At 36.7% G+C, this 21,745-nt stretch overlaps 1 protein-coding gene across 1 annotated transcript in view; it reads right to left on the bottom strand.

The window, feature by feature from the left end:
• The window catches only part of LOC308693822 (olfactory receptor 6N1-like), a gene marked incomplete at both ends in the record, with an annotated part of 112,018 nt that overhangs the window by 22,486 nt on the left and 67,787 nt on the right, over positions 1 to 21,745 (bottom strand). The gene's annotated exons all lie outside the window — the stretch shown is intronic.

Raw genomic sequence — 21,745 nt, 5'->3', positions numbered from 1 at the left:
GGAGAACAAGTATTTGATACACTGCCGATTTTGCAGGTTTTCCCACTTACAAAGCATGTAGAGGTCTGTATTTTTTATCATAGGTACATTTTAACTGTGAGAGACGGAATCTAAAACAAAAATTCAGAACCTGTATAAAAGACACCCGTCCACACGCTCAATCAAACAGACTCCAACCTCTCCACAATGGCCAAGACCAGAGAGCTGTGTAAATACATAAGGGATAAAATTGTAGACCTGCACAAGGCTGGGATGGGCTACAGGACAATAGGCAAGCATCTTGGTGAGAAGGCAACAACTGTTGGCGCAATTATTAGAAAATGGAAGAAGTTCTAGGTGACGGTCAATCTCCCTCGGTCTGGGGCACCATGCAAGATCTCACCTTGTGGGGCATCAATGATGATGAGGAAGGTGAGGGATCAGCCCAGAACTACACGGCATGACCTGGTCAATGACCTGAAGAGAGCTGGGACCACAGTCTCAAAGAAAACCATTAGAAACACACTACGCCGTCATGGATTAAAATCCTGCAGCGCACGCAAGGTCCTCCTGCTCAAGCCAGCGCATGTCCTGGCCCGTCTGAAGTTTGCCAATGACCATCTGGATGATCCAGAAGAGGAATGGGAGAAGGTCATGTGGTCTGATGAGACAAAAATAGAGCTTTTTGCTCTAAACTCCACTCCACAAGAAGGATGAGTACAACTCCAAAAACACCATCCCAACCGTGAAGCATGGAGGTGGAAACATAATTTTTTGGGGATGCTTTTCTGCAAAGGGGACAGGACACCTGCACCGTATTGAGGGAGAATGGATGGGGCCATGTATCGCAAGATCTTGGCAAACAACCTCCTTCCCTCAGTAAGAGCATTGAAGATGGGTCGTGGCTGGGTCTTCCAGCATGACAACGACCTGAAACACACAGCCAGGGCAACTAAGGAGTGGCTCCGTAAGAAGCATCTCAAGATCCTGGAGTGGCCTAGCCAGTCTCCAGACCTGAACCCAATAGAAAATCTTCTGAGGGAGCTGAAAGTCCGTATTGCCCAGCGACAGCCCCGACATCTGCATGATCTGGAGAAGGTCTGTATGGAGGAGAGGGCCAGAATTCCTGCAGTGTGTGCAAACATGGTCAAGAACTACAGGAAACGTATGATCTCTGTAATTGCAAACAAAGGTTTCTGTACCAAAGTTCTGCTTTTCTGATGTATCAAATACTTATGTCATGCAATAAAATGCAAATTAATTACTTAAAAATCATACAATGTGATTTTCTGGATTTCTGTTTTAGATTCTGTCACTCACAGTTTGTAGAGTCAACTTAAGAGATCAAAATTACAGACTTCTACATGCTTTGTAAGTGGGAAAACCTGAAAAATCTGCAGTGTATCAAATACTTGTTCTCCCCACTGTAGATGTCTCATGTGTATTGAGAGTAGCATTGTAGTTGTTACAGTAAATTAACAGGGTAAGGCCACATGAACATGTCCCATTGACCTCCATTCATTTTGTCTATAGGACAAATGAATGGACAATCTTGAAAGTTGAATTCTGAGAAATGCCCAAGTTGCCCAAAGGGTTCAAACAAACAACTTTTACTTTGATAACCCTATAGAACATGTTACTGTATAAAAGTTCACTGTACTCAACATTTCCAGGTCAACCTTTTGGCAATTAGACTAAAAATTGCACATTTTTCGAAATTTCGCCAAAGTTCATGTGTTAGGTGGCACCCCTAAATCTCAATGGAATCCCTCAAAACTTTGCAAAAGTCATTTTTATGTTAATTGGAACAAAATGCAATGCCAGCCAAATTGATATTTTGAAATTAAAATTTCCCATTCAAATTTGATGCACCCTAATATATATATATATATATATATATATATATATATATATATATATATATATATATATATATATATATATATATATATATATACAGTACCAGTGAAAAGTTTGGAAACATTACTATTTTTAATGTTTTTGAAAGAAGTCTCTTATGCTCATTAAGCCTGCAGTAAAAAAAATAAAATAAAAAAAACCAGTAATATTATGAAATATTATTACAATTTAAAATAATGGTTCTCTTTTTTAATATACTTTAAAATATAATTTATTTTTGTGATGCAAAGCTGAATTTTCATCAGCAAGTACTCCAGTCTTTGGTGTCTTATGATATCATGGGTGATTCTTAGACTATGGGCACTTTTATGTACTTTGGTCATATTTTTAAAAATACATACAATTTTGGACAAAATCCTCTTTCTTTTTCAAACTAACAATAAAACCTCCTTAAAAACTTTTTACTACCTTTCTATTATGATTTCTTCATACTTTTCAACCTCCTTATGTGTCAAAATCACTGTTTTCTCCTTGTCGCACACCCAGACTTTTTAACTTCAACAATGAAAATACAGTTTAAAAGTATGACTTATCTGGTAACTATTAATATACTTAAATTAAGCACTAGTAAAATAATTAAAATACATTATAGTATTTAATGTGAGACAACCATCAATATTACTTTTTATACAAAATATAGATGTCGCACAGTATTGGTGTCATTTCCACCACAACACTGTAATGTCCCTTTAAAAAGTTTGTGTGAAAGATTGTTTAGGTGGTTTCAATGGAAATGTTCAGAGACATCAGAGCACATGTTGGACATGGAGGCATTTTTAAATTTTCATCAAGAACAAATAAGAAAAATCAAGGTAAATATTGCTTGATCAGTTAATATATTTACTCTACATTATTTCCAAACATGCTGTACCTTCAAGGGTGTTTTTAAAAAGTTAAACATTTTAAGTTAAATAAGAGTATTTTACATACATGAAATGCTAAGTATTAATTCAAAGCTAATCAGTGCAGCTATCTTCCATTTTTTCACAAAAAACTACAGAAATGTCATTTCCACCACAGTCATTTCCACCACACTGCCCTCTGTGGTGGAAATGACAACATGTGGTGGAAACATGCTGTACCTTCAAGGGTGTTTTTAAAAAGTAAAAGTTTTTAAGTTAAATAAGAGTATTTTGCATGCATGAAATGCTGAGTATTAATTCAAAGCTGATCAGTGAAGCTATCTTCCCTTTTTTCCCAAAAAACTACAGAAATACCATTTCCACCACACTGCCCTCTGTGGAGGAAATGACAGCATGTGGTGGAAACATGCTGTACCTTCAAGGGCGTTTTTAAAAAGTAAAATTTTTTAAGTTAAATGAGAATATTTTGCATGCATGAAATGCTGAGTATTAATTCAAAGCTATCAGTGAAGCTATCTTCCCTTTTTTCACAAAAAACTACAGAAATGTAATTTCCACCACACTGCCCTATGTGGTGGAAATGACAGCATGTGGTGGAAATGACATTTATGATTACAAAGTACAATTGATATGGATTGCAAGAGTAGATTGACGTTGTGAATTGAGTTTACTGAGTGTGATGAGTTTAAGAGTTTTCAAAATATATTTTTCATATAAATATTTCTCTAAATATTACTGTTTCTCTACATTCACGTTAATTCATTGTCATTTCCACCACCACCCTGTCATTTCCATCACCACACACATTTTTTTAAAAACATTTAAAAAGTTCTCATCACACATTAAAAATGTATCCACAATTTGCGAGATCATGCTCTACTTAATATAAAAATTCAAGTTATTTATTTTATAATAAACTCTTGCCCTAACCAAAATTAAATTTCAGAGTGTGACAGGTGTACAGTTCACCATTTGGTCCTTAGGGCAGTTAATTTCTCTCATTGACAAATGTATAATTTTTGTACATTGTGGAAAAACTGATAAAACTAGTTACAAAAATGATCTTAGACAATTCTTGAGTGGCATAAGTTATTCTGTTTTTAAATAACAGCTGTATATAGAGATGTGGTGGAAATGACATTTGTTCATTGCAGGTCGGAAAAAATGTAAAATATTACCAATTTCTCTTGTAATCTAAGTTTGTCCTCTTACAGACCTTAAAACTAGACAAATTATTTAAACTTATGAGACTGTGTTACGTGACTTTTGAACAAGTTTTTTTTAATCAACTTCACAAGCCTAAAAGTGGCCCTAGTTGAAGAAACGCCATATATATATATATATATATATATATATATATATATATATATATATATATATATATATATATATATATATATATATTTTTTTTTTTTTTTTTTTTTTTTTTTTATTGTAACCAAATGAAAAGCTTCATACTCTAAAGTTATGCTTTCCATGCTACATTTTAATGATTGTTGGACCAAATTGACCATATTTGGGGTATGACTTGTTCACAAGCCACATTTTGCCTGCTTTAAGTTTCATCACACACAAAATCCTTTTGCGAAAGCATCAGCTAACTCTTTGTTATAATCACTTTACATCCAATATTGTGAAACTGACTGCCCTTGTATGTGCGAAGGTTACTGTGTTTCCCTGTTCTCTGGAAGAAAACAAGAAATTAGCATATAGAACATATACTGTAACGGTGGTGACCCGATAATAAATTCAACAACTGATTTTGTGTAGATTAAAGTTAATCAATTTGGGCGCCAGACAGGAGTACCCTGTCAATATTTTGAGGAAAAATAACCCAGATAGCATAAATACCACCAGTTACATAGCCTACATCAACTCAAATTCAAAGAAATAATCACAGAGGGCAAAGGATTCAGTTTAGAAATGTTCTTTAGAAATAAATAATGGACAAATGGAGTCTTTAAACGCCTCAGATGTAAAGTTATTCGCTGTCAAAGTGACGCCAAAATGAATGGGAGTCAATGCAATGCTAACAGCAGGTGGGGGTCCGCTAATCAATGGTGGCGCCCGGGGAAGCTTCAATGTTTTATGAAACCCTGCCCCCCTGGGAAAGACCAGCCACGTATAATGCAAAGCCACAACCTTCAGCAATGGTGCACTTCGGTTTGTTGGAAATGGAAACAGCAATAGCTTTGATAGGGAAGATCCAGACGATCGTTGACACAGCTTGTGGTTCTGTAAGCCCCGCGCTGAAGACGATGTTGGGGAGAGCTTATACTCTCCTGCATCTGCTCCAGCAATGGCACAGCGTTCTACCTGCTGATGACTACGTCACCCGCCCAGGTAAGTGATTCCGAATTAGTGGATAGTAAATAAGTGGAATTCCTCTGTCCAGCTACCTGCAGTTCATTCATTTGAGTGCTTTCAGTTGGCGTTCGGCTTGCATTGAGGCTTTTCGGTTCTCACCACGACAAATCACAGTTTTGACAACACTCTGTACGTCTCTTTCAGCACTTTCTCCTCTCCATCCTTTAGTTTAAATTCCTCCTTTTATATGATTACCTCATTTCCTTTTCCCCCAGTTGGCAACGGAAATGGGCGGAGATGACTTGATTTATTAATTTGATTGATTTAATTTGTTCTTGTAATGTTGTTTCAGCTACGCCACACTCCTCCCCCCTGAAAAAAACAACCCCAGGTTGTTAAAAGGGTAGCATTGTCAGAAACCAAGAAACTCCTCATCTTTGTCAGTGGATTCATAGAAAATTTCCAAAAGTTTCGATTTTCCCAGGTGGTTTAACTCCTCAGCGGTAGGAAAACATGGCTTCAAGTTACATACATAACGGTACACATCCTCACCCGTTTCTTCTAATGCCACACAATAATTCAGGTCCCAGCTGTTTTATTATTCTGTAGGGACCTTTCCATTTGTTGGCATGTTTAGCAAAAAAATGGTGAAGTGCACTTTATTGCAGGAAATTTCTCACCCATACCCAATCTTTTATTTTTGTAGATGACATCTCTTCGGTTTTGTTGTAGCTACAGAGCTGTCTTACTGATGCTTTTTTTGGTGCATTCTCTGGCTCTAGCTTGCAACTTGGACAGATGTTCTGTGACATCGTAAGATGGAGCAGTTGGAGAAAGATTTTGCCCATGCAGCAGCTTGTCCATTGGCCCCTTTAATTGTCTCCCTAGGTGAAGCTCGGTTGGAGACATACCGATTGTTTCTTGTACCGCTGAATTAATGGCAAACCGTAGCTCAGGTAGGTGTTGGTCCCATTTTTTTATTATTTTCATCCACATATATGCTGAAATCATCTGTTTTAATGTTCTGTTCACTCATTCTGTTAGGTCTGTCTGAGGTGACATGCTGTAGTCATCTTCTGGGTGACTTTTGTTGTGGCGAATTCATGATCTTTGGTTCAAGTGTTCAAAATCTGGTTCAGGTCTCAGAAGAAATCTTTCAGAGTCTAAGTTTCAGGTCTCAGGAGAAATAACTTTATTGACAAACAATAAAGTGAGAAGCCGGCTGGCCATCCGGACATCTGATCTTACAATGGTTTACACTTGGGTCTTATACCTCTTTTTACGTCATGTAACGTCCACTTTGGTGTCCAATTAGCATTCATACAGTTATCTTTTTCTCTTTGCTCCTCCTTATCACTTCACCATGATTAGAAACACCTGCATTAATGTCCAATTTCTATTGGTGGCCATACTGGCGCATGCGCTTTATTAAATATGATTTCATATATGGCTTGTTGGGTACTTTTCTACTCTTCTCTCCGCATTACTTTTCACCCAGTTTTTGTCTTGTCCTCACACAACCCTCCCCAGTTTTTGTCCTTACATACACTTTTGACAGGTTCAGTGTTTCCCATCATTTTGTTCCCTTTGACCTGTTCTTCCTGCTTCCCATAATTTTAGGCCTCCCCTATCTTAGGCCTAGTTTCCTTTAATATTCATACATTTGGATTGGACTCACGTATGAGACAAATAAAATTCTCCAACATGGACTCATGTATGAAATTCTCCAACACATCCCCCCTTTGGGACTAATTCTAGTCCCACCTTCAACTATTATTTCCCAGAATGTACCTTCACGAGCAAGTCACTCTTCTTTCTTCACCTTTTCAATATGGTCAATATAGACTATCCATCTTTTATCAACAGACCCACCTCACAAAGGTACACTCTGGAGGAAGAATGAGACCAAACATCTCCACCCCCACTTGGCTAGGGTGGGGTAAAAGATCTCACCTACCTGTCATATCATTTTAAGGGATGTGTTATTTCAAACATAAAATTTTCAATACTTTCAACCCATCTTGTTGTATAAACTTGGAGTTTTGTATCTGTCCATCGGTGCCAGAGGTACTGCGCAGGCGCTTCCGGTGGCCTGGAGTGCTATCTGGGTTGCTCCATCGTTGCCAGAGGTGCCCTTAGGCCTAGGGCGCTATCTGGTGTTGGAGCAGACAGCGGGTTTTTAATCCTCTGAGGTCGACGAACGCGCCGGCGCGTTTTGCTGGATTTTTTTTCACATAGCAGCAACATAAACTTAAAAAAATCCGTCATTTATGGTCATATAAATAAAATAAATACATGATTATAAACTAAAGAGGGTCTTCTTTTTTTCATTAACATCAAAACCTTGTTTTTATTTTTAAATAAATAAACTAAACAGGGTGCGCTTTCAGCTCACTCTGTCTCCGCAAAAATCTTTCTGAAACAAGTCTGGAAAATGAACTGAAACTCAGCTAATACTTATCACACAACCATGAAACATGTGTCTAAAGAAAACTTTATATTTCTACTTTTAAATAAAACAATTCACATTCAAAACAAATATTCTCCTGCAATGTAATCTGTATGAAACTAAAGGGAAGTACAGTTTCTCCCGTCTCATCTCATTACATGTTATGAGTTCACACCCACTCGCACATCGCGCTATTCATAAGATAATGCGCTGAGGTGATCTATGCAAAATGAGGTAACGCCCCCTGAAATGCCTAAAACCAGCAAGTTTCATTCATTCACTTTACTGCGACGTTGGAAGATGACACTGTTCACAGGTGAGGAAGCTCTTCAGCTAGTCCTGGATAGTGATGATGAGTTCACTTTTTCCTCAGAAGAAGAGCGGGACTCTGACGACGAACGCTTGTATTTTGAAGAACGGCTTGATCCAGCTGTGGATAATATTTCGGATGAGTAAGTCTTTTTAAATTTACTTGCATAAGTTGACAAGCTATTTTATATATAAATGTAGGCTACATATTTTAATAGTTTTGTTCAAAATAACACATTTCGAGCTTTCTATATATTTCTCTGGCATTTTAGGCAAAGCTTATGAGTTTGGGTTCATTTATGAGACAAGCTCCAGTTCACATGCCGACACGGAGCTCTACTGCCTGTTATTTTTAATTATTATGTATTAAAAACAGGCAATTTGTTGATGAAACAACGATTAAAATTAACCCCCTGAGGTCGGCTGTCGCGCCGGCGCGATAGGCTCGTTTTTTTCCGTATGAGTGCAAAAAAAAATAAAAAAAAATAATAATTTTTATCTTATATGCTTGTGTTATACATCAATCGATCCTGTTTAGTGTGTATTTTTTTTGTGTATGCTCATAATAAAAACAAAGTGTTGTGCTTTTTGCCAAATAAAGAAAAATAAACATGATGCGAGTTCTGCCTACTCTCCGTCAGTGAAGTCAATTCTGAAACGCGTCCGAAAATGAACTGTAACTCAGCGAATACTCAGTCAAACAGGCATACAGTCACACAGGCATGAAGCTTGAATTTTCTTCTTTTAAATGAAGTATTTTTTATGAAAAACAAATATTCACAGTTTATGTAATATGTATGCAAAGAGAGAGATGTCAGTCGTTCTCATCTCAGCTAATTAAGTTTTAATGTGCTCCGCGCGCGCTATTCAAACGCAAATGTGAGGCGATCCAAACAAACCTGTGAAACGCCCACATCAGCTGGATAACACACACCGCGAGTTCACTTTCAGACTTATGTACTTTACGATGCTGTGAGGAATACTACTATCTTGATAATAATCCTGCAAAAATTTACCTCAGAAGTTCTGGAAGTATCATTTCGAGGAGCAAACGGATCCCGCTGAGGAATTAGGTCAGTTCTGTTTGCTTTGTTCTAATCTGAATGAATGAACGCACAGATGCGTGCTGTTGTGGAGCTACAGCTGGCAAAAATACTGTTTAAATATGAATTGCGTTTCTGTGTATGAATGAATGAACGAACGAACGCACAGATGCGTGCTGTTGTGGAGCTACTACAGCTGGCAAAAATACTGTTTAAATAATATGAATCGCGTTTGAATGAATGAACGCACAGATGCGCGCTGTTGTGGAGCTACTACAGCTGGCAAAAATACTGTTTAAATAATATGAATCGCGTTTGAATGAATGAACGCAAAGATGCGTGCTGTTGTGGAGCTACTACAGCTGGCAAAAATACTGTTTAAATATGAATTGCGTTTCTGTGTATGAATGAATGAACGAACGAACGCACAGATGCGTGCTGTTGTGGAGCTACTACAGCTGGCAAAAATACTGTTTAAATAATATGAATCGCGTTTGAATGAATGAACGCACAGATGCGCGCTGTTGTGGAGCTACTACAGCTGGCAAAAATACTGTTTAAATAATATGAATCGCGTTTGAATGAATGAACGCAGAGATGCGTGCTGTTGTGGAGCTACTACAGCTGGCAAAAATACTGTTTAAATATGAATTGCGTTTCTGTGTATGAATGAATGAACGAACGAATGCACAGATGCGCGCTGTTGTGGAGCTACTACAGCTGGCAAAAATACTGTTTTAATATGAATCGCGAATACAAAGAAAGATTACACTGGAAATATTGTTACAATTTTAAATGTTGTTGTAATTGTATAACCTTAAAAAAAAAAAATATATATATATATATATATATATATATATATATATATAAGGATAGATGTAAACAAAATCTTAAAAGGTCATTATAAGCCTTCTCTTTAAATCATTTTATTATGCTTTATTAGTGACACATTTGGGAAGAGAATATATTCCAAATCTGAAAATACAGTATGAGAACAATTAACTACACAATTACTAGAAATGTTTACCTTGGATATTGTACAATTTGCAAGCAAAATTTGTGGAAAAAAACAACAAACCAGTTATATATTGTCCTTGCATTTTTGTGGCTCATTCACACAACTGAATGAAAGGCTCATTACGTATGCAGCCTCATTATGCGGGCCCCATTGACTCCACAGGTGTGAATCACGCCCACCCGCATATGGCCTTTCCAAACAAAAAGTGTTTTACAAGATTTAAATCAATGTATTGTGTTATGTGAATGATTAGGCAGGATGATTTTCACATAATTTTGAAGAAAAAATTCTAGGCAACGTCATCCATTTGTCAAAAGTCTTATTTACATATATTTAGAATGTGTTTTATGGCCTTATTTCAGAAACTTTAGTTTTTTGTTTTTGAAAAAACCATGCATAAACATTATTCTATCAAAAATACAAACATGTACATGCAAGTTGTTCATATATTATGGTAGCCCTGTTTGTGCTAAATAGAGTGAATTTACACCTTTGCCATTAATATGTTTATAAGCAACTGAAAAAAGCACAAATGTCAGGGCATGTCAGAACATCTCAAGGACCCCAAAAACCCCTCAGACCCCAGAGGGTTAAGATACAATTAATACAAAACGAAATTCACTTTAAAGAAAGGCTTTATACAAAAAATAAACCTAATGAAATTGTCTAAATCTTGTCTGCCCACTCCATTTGTCTCGCGATTGCGCACGATCTTAGAAAATGGCCTGTATGAAAGTTAGGATTTTGAAATTTTTAGAAAATATTAGATTAGATTATATTTTGACTAGTGTTTATGCTGCCTCATTATCATCAACGAAGAGTGCTTGCAAATATCTATTGCAAATGTATGTGCTGAAATGTGTAAATATGCTCAGCTGATGAATTGCAAATGTGTTAATGTTTGCGCTGTGCTATCTCAGTAATGGCCCATTGACACGCAATATATGCCTGCAGCACGTGTCTACAATTATTTGCATCAGTTATTCATATAGACTAATGGTAATATACTTTGAAATATTTATGTTATAATAGTTTTCAACTTTTTAAAAAAAAAAAATGTAGCTGCGCATCACCTTTATCTGCAACTCGGAGGGCGCGCAGCAACACAGTCGAACATCAGAACGAGTAAGTACATATTTACCCATGTTCCTTCAATTTATTTTTACAATATGAGCCTGTATAACTTTATTTTTGGAGGTTGGTTGATAATGTTAAATTTTTTCTTTGTTTTATCTTATCAGCATATGTCCATCAGTTGTGCATGTGCTGGAATAGTACTCTAAAATATATGATAATAGCTTTCAACTTTTTTTTAAAGGAATGATGTAGGTTCTGCAACTCACACTAAGAGGACACGCAGCAACATAGACAGAAATCAGAAAGAGTAAGTAATTGGAAAAATGCCAGGCATGTAATGTTCACTTGTGTCTTCAGCCGAACAGGAACTGTTTTCAAAAATGGCACCAAGACATGTAACTATATTCTATCTGCCTTTATTTTAGTTTATTTTGCTCATTTTTGCATTATTTTGCTTTATTTTGCTTAGAGCCCGCCATCAACGGGGCATAGGCATTTACTGTGAGATACCTGCAAATTTAGAACATTTAGTTCCTCCACATAGAAGAAGTACAATAAAACAGATTGAAAAACAAAACCTTTGAATCTCCTCTTCTTTGTTCAGGCTGTGATGGGCTATTAGCCACTGGGGGAGTGTAAGTCACACCCCTGGTCTGAATCTCATTAATATTCATGGTTAATCACCCCTCCCATGCATAAACCTCTTCTGACAAAAAAAAATGTTTTACAAGGTTTAAATCAATGTATTGGTTTATGAGAATGATTATGCAGGATGATTTTCACATAATTTTGAAGAAAAAACACTAGGTGACCTCATCCATTAGTCAAAAGTCTTGTGGACACATATTTACTATATGTTTTGTGGTGTTCTTTTAGCAACTTTCATTTTTATTTTTTCAAAAAAAAACAAACACGCATAAACATTATTCTCTTAAAAACACAAAGATTTACAAGCATGTTGATCAGATATGATGGTAGCCCTGTTTGTGCTTTATAGAGTGAATTTACACCTTTGCCATTAACATGTTTATAAATAACTGAAAAAAGCACAAATGTCAGAGCATGTCAGAACACCTCCAGGGCCCAGAAAACCCCTCAGACTCCAGAGGGTTAAACCACCAGTTGAGTCAGCTCATGTTTCTTCAACAATCGATGACCGCGCTTGCAAATAATTCCTCTTTTGCACTATAACTATATACATGTTCCAATGGCCTAATGCATGTAATTTCCAGACTTCTAACTTGTTACAGGATATATTCAAAATATAAAAGTAAAAGTGAATAAAGTGATTATTAGTAATAAAAACATTCTTATCTTTTCCCTTTATGTCTGGTTGCATTGCCTCGTACCACGGGTAATGACCTGTTTTAAACCTTCTATCATCCCCTCTCATGCACATATTATATAAATGAACAGTAGGTGTGATTATATGTAGCAGCAATTTCAATAGGATTATAAGAGTAAACATAATCAGTGAGGCTATACGAGTAAAATTTTTTTAGGAAAAGGGCCCTTATGAAAAAGAACAAAGAAATACATAAAAACCCCTCTAACTAACTTCCTACTCTACCCATGTTCTAATGATCTGTCTAATTTTACCCCAAAAATAAAATACACAGTGTGGCTACCTCCCTCTCTATCAAAAACACTGTCAAATTGTTAAACCCAATAATAGTAAAGTAAAAGAGAAAAAGAAAAAAACAAGAATAACAAGGCACCCTCTTCCTTACTCCTCCACCAGGACTCTTTACATGAAGTCGTCTAACTCGTCCAGACCTGGCCCAATTTGGTGCACTCTTGGGTTTGTGCACCCGATGTCAACTCCCGATCGTTTTACTGACACATTGATCATCTGCTTGGCAGCTGCGTTGGCTAGCATGTATCTGAAAAAAGGCACAACACAACAGAACAACAAAAGAAAAATGACAACAGCTACAGCTATTATTATTCCCACCTTAATGAACCATTCTTTCCAGGACCCAAATATAGAGTCAAACCAGTGTCCAATGTGTCTGTTTCTCCCCACATTTTCATCAACTTCTTGTCTTAGATCCGTCAGCTTCGTCATGGCCCGAGTAAAAGCTCAATCAGAGGCTGAATTATTTGGAATAAAGGTGCAACAGTCAATTCCAAACATTACACATACCCCTCCTTTTTCTGCCAGTAGCAAATTCAGAGCTTGTCTGTTTTGCCATGTCATTTTGCTGGTGTATTTTAGCTGATGGCCTAAGGCATCCATTACTTGATCTTAGTCTTAATTGTTCTGTTGATTGTCAGAGCTAATCTGAGATGGTATGCCAAATCTTGGGATGACTTCTTTGGTTAAAATTTTGATCACTGTTTGTGCTCCTTGATCTGCTGATGGTTCTGCTTCAACCCACCTACTAAACCTGTCTATTATAACTAACATGTATCTTTTCCCTCTTACTGATTTGATCATGTCCACATAATCCATCACCAGATGTTTAAATGGTCCTTCTGGGACTGGAATAGAGCCTATTGGGGTTGCTGTTCCTTTTCTGACATTATTCTGTGCATCTTTGTCTTTTTTATTTTTCTAATTTTATTTTTCTAATCATTTTCTAATAATCTCCCCCCTTGCGCAATGGTCAAAACCATGCGCATCTGAAATTAAAATAGTAAAAAGGGTTGCTAGTGTAATTATTTGTCTTTTAATACCTCATTTGTCCAATAGTCTGAAGTTGAGGGTTTTGCTTATGTCTTCTTGACTAATAATAGACTTAATTTTATATTCAATTATCTATTCTAAATTTCAAGGTGCGAATACAACCAACTGTAAATTGGTAACACAACTCTGATGACAAAAGCTACTGAATGTAGGCAATGTGTCATTCCCCATGTGACTGTCTAAATGTTTTGAATAACACAGCTGGTCGATATCAGTTGCCATTTGATTGTGTTTATCACTGCTGTCATAAACCACAAATTTCAATGTCTAATAGATACATTTCTGGTAGGTTGGGACATGCTGTCGTTTGAAAAAAAACATTATCAATTTCTCTTATCTGATTTGTCATTCATCTGTTACTCTGTCTTCTGTTGCTTATGAGATGCTCTTTTAAATGACTGGAGATTTCAGCATAATCTCGAATTCATAACCAACAATATCAACATCGTGAAATCCCTGGTAATGACAGCACTTGTGACATCACGTGTTTGTAATTTGTGTAGTCACTATTTTTATTTCTAAACCTAAAAAAAAAATAACTATTGACCAGGATGGAGCAGTGTTGGTCAAGTTACTTGGAAAAAGTAATTAGTTACTGATTACTGATTACTTCTCCAAGAAAGTAATCCAGTTACTTTACTGATTACTTATTTTCAAAAGTAATTAGTTACTTTACTAGTTACTTTACTAGTTACTTTTCAAAACATGATGCACGAAATGAATAAGCTATGTAAAGCCATAGACCTTTCTGCTTGATTCTATTCTTTCTGCATATTCCATCATCTAAAATTTAATCAAATTAAACATTCTTTTTTAAAACTTGTTTTATTAGTTTCATTATTTTAACTTTTTGCACATTGCATCAATGACTCACTCATTAAGATGGTCACCTGCCGCCTCCTACTGGCGGTTTATAAATATTATTTCTATGCACAAATAATATTTCTTATTTGTATATTCAAAAAATATTTTAAATAATCTCATTACATTATTTAATGCAGTTTATTTGATTGATAACAGCCCTTTAGCATGTTATTATTCTATTGTAATTTATTGATCAAATTTAAGAATTTTAAATGAAAGATGAAGCAAATGATTAGGGAAAAATGCCCTTTTTAAAGGTTAAAATATCATAAATATGCCGATTTATATATGTTAAAGCTGACTGAACTGATGAGAATACTGATTCGGAATAAATGATTTTTACAACACACACACAAAAAAAAAAAAAATCCTGTTCTAACAAATGTTTTTACTCAGACAAGTGAATGACCAACCGAAGGACAAATGCAAAGGCTTAAATGTTGAGCCCTGGTATATTTTTTTTAATTATTATTCATTTATTTACCCATAAACCTGTCTTTAGGAAGCCATAAGTTACAGTGGCAAGAATAACTTTATGAAACCTTTGGGGGTGGTGGACAGGGTTTAAATTAAGACAGGAGTTTGCCTTAATCTAGTTGATCATGCATTTCTTTTCTTTTATTCCACAGCTGATGTGTGCAGTTTTTTATTGCTTGCATTAAAATAATTTTCTCTTGTTTTGTTTTTTAATTGCAGTCTTTTTCTTCGGCCATTCATGCTTATCAGCTCCATGCAATCTTAAGCTTTTCTTGGTTCAGCTGCACACAGTCTGAAAAGGTTTTTTGGCAGTTTGCTAAAATAAAAGACCCATTCTAAGAGCTGTTGTCTTTTCTACCTTGGGAAATAATGTTAAACGAACAACTTAAAAAGGCATGACAAATCATAAGACTGACATCACTCACAACGTACCAATGCATTATCCCTCATGAACAAATATAACGTGTTTGCACGTTCATACCAGTTTACCATTACAACATCATTCATGAATAAACATGACGTCTGAACACGGACAAACGGTGCGTGTTGACGTGTCAAAATTCACGCGTTTCGTTTATAGACTTTTGAACGCGATCGCTTGCCATAGTGTTTACCACTGACTTCGCGGCGCTCATGTCATTTGTCACTCACGAGTCACTGCTCATGTCGCGACTAACGCAGTAACGCAGCCTGCTTACAGGAAAGTAACAGTAATCTAATTACTGCTTTTGCAATTGTAATCCCTTACTTTACTCGTTACTTGAAAAAAGTAATCAGATTACAGTAACGCGTTACTTCTAACGCGTTACTGCCCATCACTGGGATGGAGTGACCAGCACCATAGCTTTATCATCCACTTTTTTTTTTTTTTTTTTGAACATATTATGTTCTCTTTTTTCCTGATAGAGAGCTCAGTATCACTCAAGATTGTATCAGCTCTGTCTTGAAAGCAGAGCCCAAAAGCTCTCTGTTCAATGGAAAACATCATCAATTATCTAATTATGCATTTACCCCTAGTTGGTTAATGCAGTGGTCCCTCACTATGCTAAGTCCAGCGTCAGTTGTAGTTAATTATTTAGTCATGATGCAGACACTTCCCCTCCCATTTTTTTAATGCTTACAGCTGGACTAATGTCTATTGAAAGAAAGCAAATAGAGAGTGTCAGCTTCACAGAATATAGAGAACTGCTGTTGGACCAGTGAATAATCAAAATACAATGAATATGGCCAGTCAATGAAATTTAAAGCGGTCTCTGTAGTGATCATTGAAATCGCATCACCTGTGCCCACTTAGTAAAGGATGCAGTCCTTCTGCTTGGACCAGCGGATCAGTTGAACTGGTTTGGCTGCTGTCTGAGTGTTTCCCTCCTCATCCGATGCATTTGATCTGTAAGTCTTTGTTGGCATTCAAGGGTCTGGTGTCATGTTGGGACATAGTGGTTTGACTCTGGATGCTGTTGTCTCTCTGCCTCTCCTCAGTCTGGCTTTTGGCCAAGCCACGGTGGAGGCGATTTTGCATGATGGCAGGATGTTTTTCTTGATTGTTTCTGCATCAACACAGTCTTTGTCCATACCAGCCCCTCAGAAGTTTCAGCTTCCTCTTTCAGAGGGAATGAAGGCCCACCAACCAAACGCCTCTTCTTTTCTATGCAGCCGTGTCCTTATGTTTCTTGCTCTCACTTGTTGCACAGTCCAGTTGCTGTTGTTTATGTTGAGGCAGCCGTCCCAAAAGTTGGCTGGTGTCATCTGGAAATGAAAAACTCAGAGATCCGTGTTAATCAAATTCATCCTTTATAAATTCTTCAACCATCTCTTTCAATTGTCCCTTAATTTCAAGAGTATCATCTGGTTGATAACAGCAGTTTCCCCATGCAAGTTTAATAAAGAAACTTATTCTTTGCAGAAAAGAGCAAGCATTTTTCTTCTTTGCAGAATGCAGAAAATAGCAGCCTTTCAATCTGTCTAAGTTACCTTATTTTCAGTCACTTACTGTATATAGTATTTTTATCACTCGTTATATCGATCCCTACTCTCTCAAGCATTTTAGGATTAAATCAACGAGTCTCATTACTGTAAAATGTATATAATACAGTATGGCTGTTAAAAATATCTGTTTAGCTTGGTCACCCAATCCTGCTCATTCAACACAATGCACAAGATATTTAAACACAAGTTATTTAAACACAATCCAAAAATCTCAATTTCTGCAATGGCTCAAATTTAAAACTGTCTCAGGGATAACAAGATGCAAACATCATAGGCTACGTCTTTATATAACAGCTCAGTCATATCCACATCTAGCATGTCTCTCTCTATATAAATATTTTATCTCTAAATGACAGATATTTCTTTAAACCTTTTTATCAATTATTTGATTTTCCTCTGGGAACTACACAAACCACTTATACTAAGGAGAAAACTCCAGTGTTTTTGATGGCCACCAGTTTGCGCAATCCTCCATATCAATTCCTGTTAAGCTTGCTTATTAATTTAATTCCCCCATAGACCGGTCAACTAACATTTTAAGCAATTTTTATACTTTCTTTCAAGTTAATTTCTTATCAATTATTTTATTGGTGTTTTCTTTGTATTTGTGAAATTAGTCTACTTTTAATTCTGACTGGATTAGCAGGTTTCACCAATCTTACTTGATCTCTTAGTAAACTGGTTTTGAATACCTTTTTATTTATTTATTTATTTATTTATTTATTTATTTATTACGAATGTTCCAGTGTCTCTGCACATAGCCACAACTAATGTTCCCTCAGATGGTCATTTTGTTTTTAGGCTTCTTTCCCCATTTTTGAAAGGGGTTGTCCTATAGTATCTCTGCAAAATTAATATTTTGATCTTGAGATCTCTACAGGTGTTGATGCCATTATAATCTTAATTATTATCGGTGTGTTTCACTCATTTTTAGTGTACCTTACTAACCCCAGCTTGCATCTTAACTAGTTTTCAGCAAGATGGTCAGACATTTATTAAGATATCTGATATCTGATTAGTCTTTCTCAGGTATTTTAACAGTTCCTCTATTACAGGTCCACTGGTGGGGATGACAGTTACAAATAAAATCTCTCAAAGTGTTTTTTCAAAGTGTATGTTGGAAATGGTTACTCACTTTCTGGTTTATAAGCTAGTCAGAACTAAGGTGAACTCTTTCTCTCTATCTCCCTCCTTTCCTTCCTCACACACACACACACACACACTTGCTGTCTCACTATCTTCTTGCAGCCCCTCCTCTCTCTGTCAGAGGCAGCCCCTCCTTTCTGCCTCTCTTTCTCATATCACAGTCACCATTTACTTTTGCTATATGAGAGAGAAACAAGTGTTCTTTCATAATTCTAGTTTCTTTTTATAAATGAATATCGTTCTTTTTCAAACAGTCCTAATCTGTGCATTTTACGCGCACACACACACACACACACTTTTACTTTATTTTTTCTTGTAACAATGAAGAGGCAAAGCCAAATTATTTCTAATGAACATTTTTTTTTAAGATTTGCCTCCCGTTTCCTCTCCTGCCCCTCTATTCTCTCTGCCTTCTATTCCACCTCCCAAATCTGTCTTGTTGTCAGTCTGTTCCACATTTATTCTCTCTTAGCTTTTAGACTTCTTGAAGAAAACTTTATCAGTTGTCTGTATTTCCTTACTCCCTTCTACCTTCTTTGGTTTTTCACTTCACATACAATAATGCTTACTTTATTTCACTCCTCATTCATACACCCGGGATTTCAATCACACACTTTCATTTATTCATTTGACATCTTTATGCAGAAACAATGCTCATTTTGTTCAGTTCTTACCTAACAATAGCTGTGTTTCTTTGTCTGGATCGCAGCGCCTGCAGTCTGGCAAATGGCCAAACAATCAACAAAACCAACTTCTTGGAATATTTCTTGGTCTTTGATACTTATATCTTTGTACTCTTTTTTCACCAATTTGCTTTTCACCATCCATCCAATTTTAGTAGTTTCATTCTTATATTATTTTCTAAATCAAATCCTCTGCTTTGTTTGTGCCAAGTTTGATTTTCACTTGCAGCTCAACATACTATAAATTTTATGGCTAGTTTAGTGCCTTTTTGGCAGCACGCCCAGAATAAACTGGCTCATAAACTCCTTCATATTCTCCTGTAATACAATAATGATAATTTTATATCTTCCATTCAGTTTTAGTTCAAATCACTTATTTCAGCTCATTTTTTTTTTATTATTTTTTTTTTCTCTTCAATAAAAAACTCATTAACAATTCTTTCTTGGAACAATGCTCTTTTTCATATGTATATATATTTAATACTCATACAGTTTTAATTCAGATTACTTATTTCAGCTTATTCTTTTTTATTTATCTATTTATTTATTTTTTTTATAAAAACTTATTCTCAATTTTCCCTTGAAAAAATGCTCTCTTTACACATGTATTGAAAACTCTTTCTTTGTTCTCTTTCTGCACTTCTCTCTGCACTACTGATAGCGCTCTAAAACTGATCTGGCTGCACGCCCGGACCGGACAGACAGCACCCTCCTTCCCTGCTCTTCTCCTTAAGATTTTCCTAGAGCATAATATAATAATGATCTTGTATCTCCTAATCACTTTTAGTTTTAAACCACTTGTTCTATAAAATTCACTAATATTCTCACTCGAATCAGTACGCTTCTTACACACATATATATATATATATATATATATATATATATATATATATATATATATATATATATATATAATATCCTTTCTCTACTCTCTCTCTGCACTTTTTGCAGATCTCTCCTCCTAAAGACAAACAAACAAATAGTGTGCTTTTGCACCTTTTGACGCCCCCAATTCGCACTTCTTGCGTTTAAGACAAACAAACAAACATGTGAGTACTTCTCACTCACTGTGGCGCACTTTCTCACGCCACGTAGCGCAATTTCTCACGCTACACGCACTTCCCGCGTTTTAAAACAAATATACAAACATGTGAGTACTTCTCACTCACTATGGCGCACTTTCTCACGCCACGTAACGCACTTTCTCACGCTACACGCACTTCCCGCGTTTTAAGACAAACAAACATATATGTGACGCAATCTCCACGTCACTGTGACGCAATCTCCACGTCACTGTAGCGCACTTCTTACGCTTACACGCGCTTCTCGCGTTTAAAGACAAACAAACATATATGTGACGCAATCTACACGTCACTGTGACGCAATCTCCATGTCACTGACGCAATCTCCACGTCACTGTAGCGTACTTCTTACGCTTACACGCGCTTCTCGCGTTTTAAGACAAACAAACACGCAGTGCACTTCTCTCATCTCATTATTCAAACACTCACAGACTCATACACTCACACACTCATACCATGCATGCACTTTCTCCCTAAGACCCAAAAATCAGACCCTTCCTCTTTTCTAATTGATTTTATCTTTTTTATGTTCTTTTATTTGATTCTTTTTAGGTTCTTTTGACGGTGGAGTATTTAAAATAATTAGCAACCAAGGTGACAGCTTACCAGCAGTGACCGCACAAAACAAAATCTAAGCAAAGACTGCTTACCTTTATTTTTGGCCGGCCTTTTGTTTTGTGTGGTCTCCGCCAGGGCCCCCACCACGGCTCGCTTGACTCCCCTCCGCTCCTGGCTGCGCTCACCAATTATGTTGTGGCGAATTCATGATCTGTGGTTCAAGTGTTCAAAATATGGTTCAGGTCTCAGAAGAAATCTTTCAGAGTCTAAGTTTCAGGTCTCAGGAGAAATAACTTTATTGACAAACAATAAAGTGAGAAGCCGGCTGGCCATCCGGACATCTGATCTTACAATGGTTTACACTTGGGTCTTATACCTCTTTTTACGAAATGTAACGTCCACTTTGGTGTCCAATTAGCATTCATACAGTTATCTTTTTCTCTTTGCTCCTCCTTATCACTTCACCATGATTAGAAACACCTGCATTAATGTCCAATTTCTATTGGTGGCCATACTGGCGCATGCGCTTTATTAAATATGATTTCATATATGGCTTGTTGGGTACTTTTCCACTCTTCTCTCCGCATTACCTTTCACCCAGTTTTTGTCTTGTCCTCACACAACCCTCCCCAGTTTTTGTCCTTACATACACTTTTGACAGGTTCAGTGTTTCCCATCATTTTGTTCCCTTTGGCCTGTTCTTCCTGCTTCCCATAATTTTAGGCCTCCCCTATCTTAGGCCTAGTTTCCTTTAATATTCATACATTTGGATTGGACTCACGTATGAGACAAATAAAATTCTCCAACATGGACTCATGTATGAAATTCTCCAACACTTTCCATTTTGCACAGATGTCCTGAAAGACTGCTGATGTGAACTGTGTGCCTCGGTCAGACAGGATGAAATCAGGTACCCCCCACCGAGTGAGGATTTCTTCTCTGAGGTGTGTAGCAACAGTCTGAGCGGTGGCCTTTCGCAAGGGGAACAGTTCAACCTACCGGGAATAGTAATCCAATGATAATGCTGTAGAATGTTTGGAACAAGGGTGGCAGTAATGTAGATTCTGTAATGTACTTGTCCATTGGTCAGATGAGTTCGATGATATAGCTTGTCCTAAACTACTTCATATTGGTCTTGCATAGAGGAATCGTCTGCTAGTGACTGGAATAGTTAGGTAATTCCTGGATCTTTGTGCTGTTCTTCCCAGATGTCTACTGCCGAAATTGGAAATCCAAAGTCCTCCTTCTGAGTGGAGTACAAATGACAACCAGGTATGGAATACATTCGCGATAAC

This window comes from Scardinius erythrophthalmus (assembly GCF_964197995.2).
Source record: "Scardinius erythrophthalmus genome assembly, chromosome: 7".
Classification (NCBI taxonomy): Eukaryota; Metazoa; Chordata; class Actinopteri; order Cypriniformes; family Leuciscidae; genus Scardinius; species Scardinius erythrophthalmus.
Note: the sequence above shows the minus strand (reverse complement) of the source record. Positions and strands in the feature narration are given on the sequence as shown.